Raw genomic sequence first — 13,809 nt, forward strand, 5'->3', positions numbered from 1 at the left:
GCTACGGGTTGTTGCAAAAGCTGAGCAAGTCTGCTCATCATGGTGGTTTCTGGATTCACTTCTGGGTCTTGGGTTTGAATTTCTTCTTCTTGGGGATCTGGTGAGTTGGCCATTTCTTACAAACCTGATTGAGCAATTATTTAGCAATACGATAGCATGGTATATATATCAACATTTATTATGAAATCTCTTTTTGCGGGTTTTAAGCTTTACCCAATTTGTACATGCAATCCTATTACTACATAATTCTCATATCAGTGTTGTTTTCTCATGGCACAGGGTATGATATTACGGGATTTAAATATGGTTTTATGAAATCATGGTATTCAGAACAGTTTATGCGGATCTTTAGGGTGCATAATATGAAAACAAGATATATAATGGATTCATCAAACCAAGGGTACATAAATAAAATTCTGGTTATCACAAGTTCAGGAATAAGGTACAATAGCAGGGTTAAACAGAGGAAAAAATGGAAAATATCCCCCTATCTACCCCTAACTTTTAACAACTACTACTACAAGGTTCCGAGATACGATACAACAAATGAAAAAGGGATCCCGGCATCTGACCAAGTATCCCAAAGTCTACCGGCACTGAAAAACAACAACTACGGGCTCAACCAAAAGTCCCGCCTAATATCTAATCATCCAGAATCTCTCTCAACATAACCAACATCCAGCGAATGATCTTATGCAGCCTCTGGGCCTCAGCATCAGCATCACTAGTGGATGGTCCCTCATCCAATTTCCTCCGGGAAACCTACTCCACCATCTTAATCCAGACTCGCCACTCATCATCCATAACTGAAATGCTCTGCCTAGTCTCTCGAGCTAGCCTATCCACCAAAGCTCCCAACTCAGGAATACGGGAGTAAACAAAGTCTCGGTCCTGGGCTAACTTGCCACCAACATTGACAGGCACAATCTTGGGCATCTCAGACTCTGGCTCAGGGGCAGGGGTCTCTGAATCTGGCCTCAAAGGTGAAATCTGTATAGGGATCTCACTACTCTCAGAAGGATCCTCCTCTGGATCTGAACTAACATACACAGGCTCCTCTGGAGAGGGTGGAATGGGGTCCACTGGGGTACCGGTCAAACTAATCTCTGAATCGGAATCACTACCACTACTGGGATCCTGAGAGAAAAGACAAAACAGCAACCAAGAAACAGCGTTAGGGTTAAATAAAGCTTCTAGCTAACTCACACCCTAACTCTAGTCACCATTTTAGCTTATACACACTTTTCCTTAGACTATACCTAATAGTCTAACTCAACTCTATATGAGTCGAACTCTCTCGCGATATAGATATATACCCAAAATACCCCTTTTAATCCTAACTTGTCTCAGGGACTAGATCTTGTAGCTCTGATACCAAATTGTGATGCCCTCAATCTCGGGGTTAGGAAATGAGGACCCACACACCTTTAAACTACTAATTTAAATAAGCATAAACCCCGATCAACTACTAACAGGATCAAACAGGATAAAGTATGAGACAAGATTACAACTACCAATCATAAAATATAACTTACAACCCCAAAATAAAACCAAATATATACATAGTCGATCCCGGCTTGGAACCGACAGATAACTCATTGTATCTTTATAACTCTTTGGCTAAGCGCTTGCTCACTCAAAAACTTTACTACCTGCTCTGGCAACCGGAAGCCCTCAACACGATAGAGACCACCAGGTATGCTCTTACGAGCAGTGCGCCTAAGCCTGGTCATCTTCTTGCTTAACTGCCATTGTTAGATTAAAACAAAATATATGAGTATAAAACTCAGCAACTAACTAAAAAGCAGTTCTACAATATAAAATCCAAAATATACTTTACTGATCTCAGGGCATTCTACTTTATCAATTCTAGGTGGCAGATTTCTATCTTTTTAGGCTATGAAAGGTGTTATGAAGAAAATTTTGGGCTTTCAAGGAACAAGGCTCAAGGCAGGGTGAAAGCCGACATTCATCACAAATCATTAACAGGGTCACAAATGATCTTTCGAATGGAAAGCGACAATCTTTTCATTATAAGGAATCAATTATGTGATCAACAGAATCAAAAATCAGGGTTCACGAGCTGTAAGCTTCACAATATCACAATCAACTCTTTTCAAAGCAATATAAACCATTTTCATTTTCAAATAATCAATTACTGAGTAGGAAGTTTCAATTCCTTTTTAAATAATTATGGAACCCTTTATTGGACCACTTTATCTTTCATTTCATAATAATAATACGGGTGATCATCCCGTACCGACCTCCATCCGGTCTTTAAGGTACCAATTACATAATTTCAGCCTTAAACTAGACTAGCCCCACTAGCCTCTTACTATGACTGGACTAGTCCCACTAGCCTCTTACGTCCAATCCAATCCATCAGGAATTCGTTTGGAAAACCTTGAGTTGGAAAAAGGTAGGTTTACTAAATTCATTTTATCATTACCAAGAATATGAAATCATTCGGACTCTTTCAAGTCGAAACTAATTCTTAAGTTCAATTTCAAGAATTCAAAGTTAAGGGAATGAATCAGGAATAAGCAAAGTTCAGTTCTAGGGATCTTGATCAATGATAACATGGTACTCAAGTTAGGGAAATCAAAACTGTTTCGAGGATCAATAGAGGATAAGGTAAACAAGGAATGAAGCATCATTACAAGGGGTTCGTAAAGGTACTTATAGGGTTTATAACAGTTCATGGTATAACAAGTGAATAAGAAAAAGAAAGTTACCAAGGGTTGGATCAATAAGCTTATCAATAACAAGTTCACAAGATCAATGACAGGGAATCTCAAAATCAATAATAGGGGTTCATTGCTTTAACAGTTCAATACTCTACTTGGCATGAACAATATCCTCTATATAACCATTTACACAAGTAAATAGAGTTACTTGCCTGAATTCGCTTTCCTGAAGGTTGAACTACTGCCACCTAGTATACCTTTCCCTTTCCTCGCCTGAATGCCCTCATGCTCCGAATCTACAATCCAAAACTAAAACCTTAATTAGTTTCTCAACTCTCGTTCCTGGAACGTTCACTCAATACGATAGCTCGATTATACTCTTTTTTTTTTTTTAGCTAGATCTCGATTATACTCTTGACTCGAACTATACGAGTATAGTTTATACACACATGCACATAGCATATAACACATTCTTTTCTCATAGCCTTTATACCTTTATATACTTGTTAGGTCACACACACTATAGAAAGGGGTTGAATACAGTGTATAGCACAATCAAATCGAATTCAAAGAACACAAGTAACAGAAAACAAACTTTATTAAACTCTGTAACAATGTAGAAATGTCCTCTCTCAGTGATGAACAAATATCACGAGAGTTGCTAGGGTTACAATGAATAATATTCTCGATAATGATAACACTTCTAGTGTAAACTCTATATCTGTGTTTATATACTACACAATTACAATATAATCGCTAATTGATATGGAATATAATTCTGCTTCCTAAAATATATCAATCAGTTATCTTTTCTTCCAAGTATTCCATTCTTCACAGAATTCCTTCTTCATGCATATCTCTTCTTACGTTTGTCTTGATCTTCTTTTCTTTCAATTAGCCGCCTTCCTTATCTAAAAGTTTCCTTTAAGTCCTGATATTATCTCCTGATAAATATCTCCTGAACCTTAAGTACTGATAACTTAAGTTCTGATTTCAGTATAAGTGCTGATTTCAGTTAAATACTGATTTGTCCTGTTTAAGTAAGATCTGAAAACTAAACATAAATCATATTAGACATGACATCATCAAATATATCTAACAATCTCCCCCAACTTGTAAATTAGCATAATATACAAGTTTAACAGATATTTGATGATGTCGAAAACATTAAGTACAAATGCATGAGAATTTGACTAGATAACTACAACTTACAGTCCTTAAAGCTTTATCAACTTTAACTTCTAATAACAACTTCAGTCTGTATACACATCAGAATTTGAGCAGTTGTAGATCTTGACTTGGCTTCACTTTCTGATCTCTTCGATGTCAGGAGTTGTTCTGAGATAGTTCTTTAATAAACATCTCTCAGCATATCTGAGTTCATCAATCATCCTCCTTTTAGCATCTTTGAGTTCTGCAGTATCTTCACCAGTTTGGAAGATAGCATATCTGAGTTCATTAATTTTTACTTTTCTCAACTCCTGATCTAGTCTGATGACATAGGCTTTGTCAGACTCTAGATTAAATTCAAGTCCCTTAATACCAAGATATGTTCTGATCTTTGCAGTATTAGGCTTCATATCAATAATATCACCCTTGTGATCTCTATACTTGGGACAGTATGTGCTGTCAGACTTTACAGAATAAATCCTTTTTGTCTCTGAATTTGAGTCTTCAAATAATTTGCAGCACTTTTTGTTATTCTGTCTTTCACTTGAAGTAAGAATAAAACATGTTCTAATTCCTCAAAATACTTCAGTGGTATAGCATTTTCCCTTATATGGTAAACCCTTCCATCTGTCATGAAATATAACAAGATGTGTTCTTTCAAGAAGGTATGGTAGACCATCTGTACAGATTCTAGTTGATTCAATCTTTCAGGAGTTGCTCCAATACCTGGTTCACTTAAGGAAGTTGGATCATTGGTTGTGTTCTGCACTCTTCTTTCATCAGCACTACCCAATCCAGATTTATCTCTTGCTTCCTTTCCAATAACCACTCTTGCTTCAAAACCACTTGTTGCAGTCTTCAAAGGTTGAGTCTGTTTGGCTTTAGTGAATCCTGGTAGGAGTAACTTTGAGGATTTAACATGAGCAATGTCAGAGGTTTCCTTTGACTTATCTTCTGATATCAAGCCAACTTGAGCTATGTCAGAGGTCGCTTGCTTCATTGTTATATCAGAACTAACTATATCTTGACTCTGAACAACTTGAGCCATGTCAGAGGTTGTCTTAGAAATCTTCCTTGAATTCAGAGTAAGATTAGCATCTTCATCAAAAATTTCTTCATCCATAGGAGGCACATAAACCTTTACAGGTTCACCAACTTTTTCTTTGCCCTTGGACCTTGGATCTATCTGCAATTGTGATTTAGCCTTGATTGCCATAGGATTTGTCCTTTCTTTTATCACAATGCCTTTAGCCGTAGGAAGTTTCTTTTTAACAACAAAAGCTTCAGATTTGGAGTTGACTTTTTCTAACTTAAGTCTAGCTTCTTCTTCCATTAGACTCTCAAAGTCCATTCCTGGATTTTCTTTCAGAAATAACTGTATTGAAATTTCTTCATCAAGTTCCAAAAATTCATCAGAACTTATCCTTTTACCAGTATCAGAAGTTATTCTTCTCCCAGTATCAGAACTTGTTCTATGCCTTGTAGTTCCAGCTTTACTTGATGAGAGACCTCCACCTTGACCACGACCTCCACCCATTCTAGAGTTTCCTGGGTCATTACCATCATCCTTTTTCTTCAGTGTCTTATCAGGTTTACATTTGGACTTAATTACTTTCTCCCCCTTTTTGGTATCAGCAGGTAAAAGAAGATAGAGAAGCAATTCCACTGAGGATTGGATCTCATTGAGTTGATTTTGCTGAGAAGCTTGATTTTTCAAAATTTCATCAATCTGAGACTGTTGCTTCTCTTGGGTTTTCTCAATATTGGTAATTTTGTCAAAGGAAGGTTTGAAGAAGTTTTTCTTTTCAAGTTCCATAGTCATTTCTTGCTTGAGTAAAGCTTCTTGAATTTTATGCACCTCGGCATTAGTTGTTGAGTGTTGACCTTAAAGGTGTCTAGTACTCAATGCAGTAACTCTCAGCTGTGTCTTGAAATCATTATTAACTAGCATCTCATCAGCTTTTGCCAAGTGCTTAGCAAGAATTCTTTCAGTTGGAACAAAGGTAACTGTGTTCCACTCCTTAGTCCACTCCTGTCCTCTAGGAGTTTCACGCTAAGGTACTGGTGCTTCCCCTGTAACAAACTTTTTGACTATCTCAGCTTTTGAAGGAGCTTGTAGAGGTGCATGTCCAGAAGGACCAGCTGCATCAGCATCTAAATTTGTAGCAGCATTACCAGTAGCATCAACATTTGCAGCATCAGAACTTACAGAGTCAACAGCTTCAGCATCTTCTGATAAAAGGACAGTATGAGAAGCTATGGAAGCTTCAACATCATCCTCTAAGGGCTGATCTCCAACTAAGTTCTGATCAACACCCATATTCTGATGCTCACCTAAAATCTGATCTTCAGTATCTAGATACAGAGAAGGTGTTGTAGGCAATTCTGGATTAAAATCAGCATCAGGAATTGGTGTTGTTGTTGGAGTGACTTGAGTTGGTGGAGCTTCGAGATACAAAACCTAAGGCACTTCCAAGTTATGAATGTCAATTTCATCACTTGGCCCCTGAGTATCAGCATTTACTGGAGATACTGGAGGTGTAGGAATGTGAGTAGATTCTGGCTCATGTAGTGGTGAGTGATGAGTAGCATGAGGGTCTGAATCAGCACTAGGAGAATTGTGAGCTTCAACAGGGTCTTGTGAGATCAGAAACTCCTGATCTCCTTCCATAGCTACTGCTTCCATTCCTTTACCAGAATCTTCAGGCCTTTTTGCCAATGTTTGGAATCTTTTAGCTTTTAAGGTGACTTTAGGAGCTGTATCATCAGAATTATGCTTTCTAAGCCGTTTTAGAGGCCTAGAACTCCCAATATCAACATCCTTCTGAGAAGAGACCATCTCAGCTTCTTGAACAACAGGTTCTGATACAAGAACCTATTCCTCAGCATCTGATTCATCTCGCAGAATGAATCTTCTTCTCTTCTGGGTGTCTAAGGTAATCTCTTAGTCCTCTTAGGTTTGGAAGATGAAGGCTGCACTGTAGGTTCTGAAGGTTGAGGTTGAGAAGTTTGTGGTGGTTGAGTAAAGGTGGTAGGTGCTGATGGATGAGGTTCAGATGGTTGAACATCAGGATATAATGCAGTGTACTTAACAGGATCATAGGTTATTAAGGCTTGTTTGACAGATAAAGGAATTAAGAGAGGTCTTAACACAGCCTTCTTATTATCAGTAGATAATAAGTCAGTAAAAGCTCTTTTAGCTATTCTGAATGATGAAATTAATTCACCATAACCTTGGGGCTTATTATCACAACAGAAACTATAAATAAGCTGACAGAATCTAGCAAAATAAACAGTAGATCTATCTTCATGCATTATGTCCCCAATAAAACCTAAAACAGCACTTGCATAGTCAAAATCAGTTCGATTTATAAAAGCATACCCGATTTGTTGGCTGAATATGGGAATTGCATCAAAATTGGAACATTTGTTTGCAAAAGCTTTAGTTATGCAATCAAAGAAGAAACTCCATTCCCTCCTTATGAAAGATCCCTTCAACTGGCCCAGCTTTGCCAATGTCCTATCATATCCCAGACTGGCCATCATGTTTTGAAGAACTAACTCGTCAACAATAGAATAAACACAGTTCTCAGGTAGCTGCAGTGCTTGGCGAACCGTAGACAAAGTCACAACATACTCATCCTCCCCTGATGTAAAAATAATACTTGGGGACCCTTGAGCACCATCATCATACACACCGCTTCTCAAGAACTCTAGTACATGAGTACCAGAAACTGCTTCGGGTTCAGTCAGAGCATATCCAATATCAGAACTAGCAAGAAAGTCCTGAATGAAGTGAAGTTCAGAGGGTGCTTCTGACTTGCTAAGAATAGCAGAGAAGTTATTAGAAACAAACGTAGCTCCATCGAAAATTATGTCCTTGGGTGCCATAAGAATTCGTGAGAAAGAAAATTTCCTGTAAGGTGTTTGAGAAAATGTATATTTGAAAAATCGTCAGTAATGAGAGAGAATAAAAATAAAAAGGGAGAGATAAAATATGAAAGTAAATAAAAGATTTTACAATCTTTTCTCTCTTTTACTTATACACGGTAGAAAAAGTAACCGTTGAGACACATGTTAGACATGCGGCAGTAAAAGATAATTAATGGGCACGGGTATTTAGTAATCATTACTTATCACATGCAGTTTTTCAAGGAAAAACCGTTCCACTTACCAAGTATCCCATTAATCAAGGTAGTTCAGTTTTATTTTAAAATTTCAAACTGTTCCCACTTAATAAATTTTTATCACTGCGTGACCAATATTCTGTAAAAATATGACCAATGAGAGAATGACCATTAATAAACCAAGTAAACAAATACTGCCATGTCAGAATCAGAACTTGATTTGTATCAGAGCTAAAAAGGTCATCAGAATATGGTTAGTATCAAGATTTAAAATGTTATCAGAATATCAAACGACTCAGAGATAAAATCTTGCATAAATATAAATTTCATTAATATATTGAGCAAATACATTTCATGAAATTTAAATTACAAGCTCAAAAGTACAAGATTGTCCTAAGCTACAATTATCTCTTCTTCCTACTCTCAACAAAAAGAACAGCGAGACGAATGATTCACTCCTGCTGTCGGAGAGCTTCCCTCCGTTCCTCTTCCAAACGCTCAAGATGGCGATGGTAGTCCATGTAGAAGAACAAGAGGTCTGTGAGGACCTCTTGGGGAACCGAGTCCCAGACATCATCAGGAATGGCAGTGACATGCCATTCCTGATGCCATTCAGGACACCTCAAATTTATAGTGAAAGTGTCATAGTTCAGAACTAAGTTAAAGTGAACCATGGTTGTGATGAGTGAAAAAGAAATGAGTTTGAGAGTTTGAGAGAAAATGAGAGATGTGTTGGCTGGAATGAGGTGTTGGTTTATATAGCCAATAGAATGTCAAGACACGCAAGGAAAATTGAATGGTTATAGGTAGAAATAATTATACCTCGTCTCCCTAGACTGATGAGAATAAAAACAGCCATTGGAAGTTTAAAACAGGATTTAATGCGCACACGAAACAAGTAAAAATTACTGTGCATAGACGTGTACCACTAACCCAAATTATGTTGACTGTTAATATCTCACCCAAACATATTCTGATTTTAAATAAGACTGTTTCAGATTTTAATAACAAATAAGTCAAGTAAAGAATTAGAGTTTATTATTAGAACTTAGACTTATATCAGAACTTAACAGTTATCAGAACATGATTCCTTAACTCGAAAAGTGAATGCCTATATCTGTAATTCTTGACACAAATTCTGATTTCGTTTCTTCAGAACTTAATCATCAGAATTTCCATCAGAACTTGTCCTCAGAATTTATGCAACTGACACTTAACGTTCATTTAAAACAACATTTATCACCACAGTAATTTTCATCATTCATATGGAGTGTATGTGTGTGTAGTAAGCTAAATATCAGATAAAGATTAAAGTCTGATTCACTTCAGTACATCTTAGAAATAAGGCATAACTAAGAACTTTGCTCAAAATCTGTCATGATTCTGAAGTCTACTTTAGAATGAGTTCATGCATGAATCCACCTCAACTATTTTGTTCTCATTTTATGCATTTTTTGAAATTCCATTTTACGGTGGCTTCTCAGTGTAAGTGAGTCACGACTGCTTATCAGAATTTATGCTGTTATCAGAGTATTTCTCCAGTAATCATAGAGTGTGAAAAGTCACCAAGAAAATATTTATGTTGCTTTTCTGATGCATATTACTTAATACCAGCAATGCACTTGGGTCTTCCCTTCCACATTTTTACTCTAGATCTCAAAGGAGTGCCTGATTTTTTATTTCTTTTCTTTTCTTTTTCTTTTAATAAGTGAGGCTTATCAGCACTTAGTACATTCACCAGATTTACTAACATCACAATTTAACAGATAAGAAGCATTATTCTAGTTTTTTACTTAGTAATAAAATAGACAAAGTAAACTTAACTAAGCTCAATATCAGAATTTGCTTGTGTCAACAGATTTCCACATAAATAATTACTTCATACATGGGACCTTTAGTATATTAGAGATTACTAGTCAGCATCTAGCACAGTTATCCTCATTGGATTGAATAGTCACAGAAACATTCATATCACTATCAGAGTTTAGAAATTCACATCAGACAACAATCAGTACTTAAGTAATTTTTAATTAAGCACAGAATACACAAAGATAGTAATATTTGTAAATACTGATCATAAAATCGGATGCATCAGAACAAAAACTAAGCAGATTTAGAGAAAGAACCTGAAACCATGCCAAGTTCATTTACCGATCTTGTAAAAGTAGCTTCACACAGTGGTTTTGTGAAGATATCTGCTAGTTGTTAATCTGTGGGAACAAAGTGCAATTCCACTGTACCTTCATCCACATGTTCCCTTATGAAGTGGTACCTAATGCTGATGTGCTTTGTCATTGAGTGTTGAACTGGATTACCTGTCATAGCAATAGCACTTTGATTATCACAGTAAATAGGGATTTTAAAAAAAGTTAACCCATAATCCAGTAACTGATTCTTCATCCAAAGAATCTGTGCACAACAGCTTCCTGCAGTAATGTACTCTGCTTCTGCAGTTGATGTGGAAATTGACTTTTGTTTCTTGCTAAACCAAGAAACCAATCTGCCTCCAACAAAATTGGCAGCTCCCACTTGTGCTTTTCCTGTCAATTTTACAACCTGCAAAATCTGCATCTGAGTAACATATTAGTTTAAAGTCTGATTCTCTAGGATACAACAATCCCAGATCAGTCGTTCCCTTAAGATACTTGATAATTCTTTTCATAGCTGTTAAGTGAGGTTTTCTTGGATCTGCTTGAAATCTTACACAAAGACAGGTAGCATACATGATATCAGGTCTACTAGCAGTTGGATAGAGTAGTGATCCAATCATACCTCTGTAATCAGTAATATCTACTGATTTACCAGTATCCTTATCCAATTTTGTTGCAGTGGCCATGGGAGTGGATGCACTTGAACAATCTTGCATTCCAAATTTCTAGTGTACTTGGTTTCACAAATAAAAGTTCCTTCTTCATTCTGCTTGACTTGAAGGCCCAGAAAATAGCTAAGTTCCCCCATTATACTCATTTGATATCTTGACTGCATCAGTTTGGAAAACTTCTTGCAAAGTCTGTCATTTGTAGAACCAAAAATGATATCATCAACATATATCTGTACCAAAAGTAAGTCTTTTCCATGGTTGAGGTAGAACAGAGTTTTTTCAGTAGTTCCTCTGTTAAATCCACTTTCCAGAAGAAACTAAGCTAAAGTCTCATACCATGCTCTTGGAGCTTGCTTAAGGCCATAAAGTGCTTTATCAAGCCTGTAGACATGATTTGAAAATTTGGAATGTACAAAGCTTGGAGGTTGTTCAACATATACTTCCTCTTCCAATTCTCCATTGAGAAAAGCACATTTCACATCCATTTGAAAGACAGTAAACTTTTTGTGAGCAGCATAAGCCAAAAATATCCTTATGGCTTCCAATCTAGCAACTGGTGCAAATATTTCATCATAATCAATTCTCTCCTGTTGAGAATATCCTTTTGCAACCAGCCTTGCTTTATTCTTTATAATTATGCCATCACTATCAGTTTTGTTTCTGAACACCCGCTTTGTACCAACAACAGATCTGTTCTTTGGTCTTGGCACTAGGGTCCAGACTTTGTTTCTTTCAAATTCATTTAACTCTTCATGCATAGCTTGCACCCAATCAGCATCTTGAAGAGCTTCTTCCACTTTCTTTGGTTCAGTCTGAGAAAGAAAAGAATTATAGAGACATTCACTTGAAGTAGTTGTTCTAGTTCTGACACCTGCATCAGGATTTCCAATAATTAAGTCAGGTGTATGTGATTTAGTCCACTTCCTTCAGATGGAAGGTTTTCTCTAGAACTGGATGCTCCCCCATGATCCATGCTATCTTCATTAACATTTTCTGATGCTCCCCCTGAAATTATGCTCTCTGAGATGGATCCTTCAGAAATTGAGTTTTCAGAATTATTAGAATTTGGCTTATCAGAACTTGATGAATCAGAAGTTGAAGAGCCAGTTGTATGTTCTGATGCTTCTTGAGATGTGGTTGTATCACTACACCATATTTGGCCTGTAGCAAGATTTTTTTTGGTGTTACAAGCAGAAATGTTACCTTAGATCACTAAAATTTGATCTAGGGTCACAGTTTTTTTTGTGTTACAGTAGAGGATACTAAATGTTACCATACACATGATAAAATTGCTATTGTAACATAAAATATAGTGTTAGTATTGACACTACAATTAGTGTTACCATACAACCAATTATTTAAGCTGCATTGTGATGGCGGGACAAAATTTGGACAAATTTTGGTCAAATTTTAAGCGGCTCAATTATAAAACTTTGACCCGCCTAAATATAAAATACTCTCTCACTTATCCAAAGAACCCCGTCAAAAGACAATCTCAAGCCTAATACTCTTGGTCTTGTTCGGTTCTAGCAATAGCTTTCTTTTCAAATTTGGGGCTTTCTTCTTGTTTGTTTTATTCTCTGATTTGTGTGTATGTCTTCTTGTTCTCTCATGTGTGTGTATATTAATTTTTTGTTCTCTTACTCCGTCTCTTATTTGTGCTTATATATTTATATGTGTTCAATTCATATTTATCTTATCTAATTTATGTTCGTCTTTATGTTTAACCCAAACAGATGAATTATTTAGATTTTAATATTCATAGACACTAAGAGAGGCTACTGACACTTTCGTGACGTTTGGTCTTCCTTCACTTTCGCGATTTGGTGCCCTTGCCTCATCTTAGTTTTGAGTATTCAGGTAATGCACTACTTCTTTAATTTTTGTTTAATCGATGATAAAGGGTATTGAAATTGACGATGCCCAAATTTCATTTTTATTAGTTTTTATGAAGTCATTGATTAATGTATTAAGTGTTTGATGAAAGTCCTCAAAGAACTATATCGAGCATTTACGTGTTACATTAAGAGGGCTTATTTCAATTTTGGAGCAATTACTTGACAACTCGTTTTTAGGACTGAAGAGTGTCATGAGTTTTATGTTTGTTAAAAAGGAAGGTACGGTATTAATGAATACGAGCCTGGTTTTGTGAAGATATCTGCTAGTTGTTAATCTGTGGGAACAAAGTGCAATTCCACTGTACCTTCATCCACATGTTCCCTTATGAAGTGGTACCTAATGCTGATGTACTTTGTCATTGAGTGTTGAACTGGATTACCTGTCATAGCAATAGCACTTTGATTATCACAGTAAATAGGGATTTTAAAAAAAGTTAACCCATAATCCAGTAACTGATTCTTCATCCAAAGAATCTGTGCACAACAGCTTACTGCAGCAATGTACTCTGCTTCTGCAGTGGATGTGGAAATTGACTTTTGTTTCTTGGTAAACCAAGAAACCAATCTGCCTCCAAGAAATTGGCAGCTTCCACTTGTGCTTTTCCTGTCAATTTTATAACCTGCAAAATCTGCATCTGAGTAACATATTAGTTTAAAGTCTGATTCTCTAGGATACCACAATCCCAGATCAGCCGTTCCCTTAAGATACTTGATAATTCTTTTCATAACTGTTAAGTGAGGTTTTCTTGGATCTGCTTGAAATCTTACACAAAGACAGGTAGCATACATGATATCAGGTCTACTAGCAGTTGGATAGAGTAGTGATCCAATCATACCTCTGTAATCAGTAATATCTACTGATTTACCAGTATCCTTATCCAATTTTGTTGTAGTGGCCATGGGAGTGGATGCACTTGAACAATCTTGCATTCCAAATTTCTGGTGTACTTGGTTTCACAAATAAAAGTTCCTTCTTCATTCTGCTTGACTTGAAGGCCCAGAAAATAGCTAAGTTCCCCCATTATACTCATTTGATATCTTGACTGCATCAGTTTGGAAAACTTCTTGCAAAGTCTGTCATTTGTAGAACCAAAAATGATATCATC

This window comes from Apium graveolens, chromosome 1 (assembly GCF_009905375.1).
Source record: "Apium graveolens cultivar Ventura chromosome 1, ASM990537v1, whole genome shotgun sequence".
NCBI classification, from domain to species: domain Eukaryota; kingdom Viridiplantae; phylum Streptophyta; class Magnoliopsida; order Apiales; family Apiaceae; genus Apium; species Apium graveolens.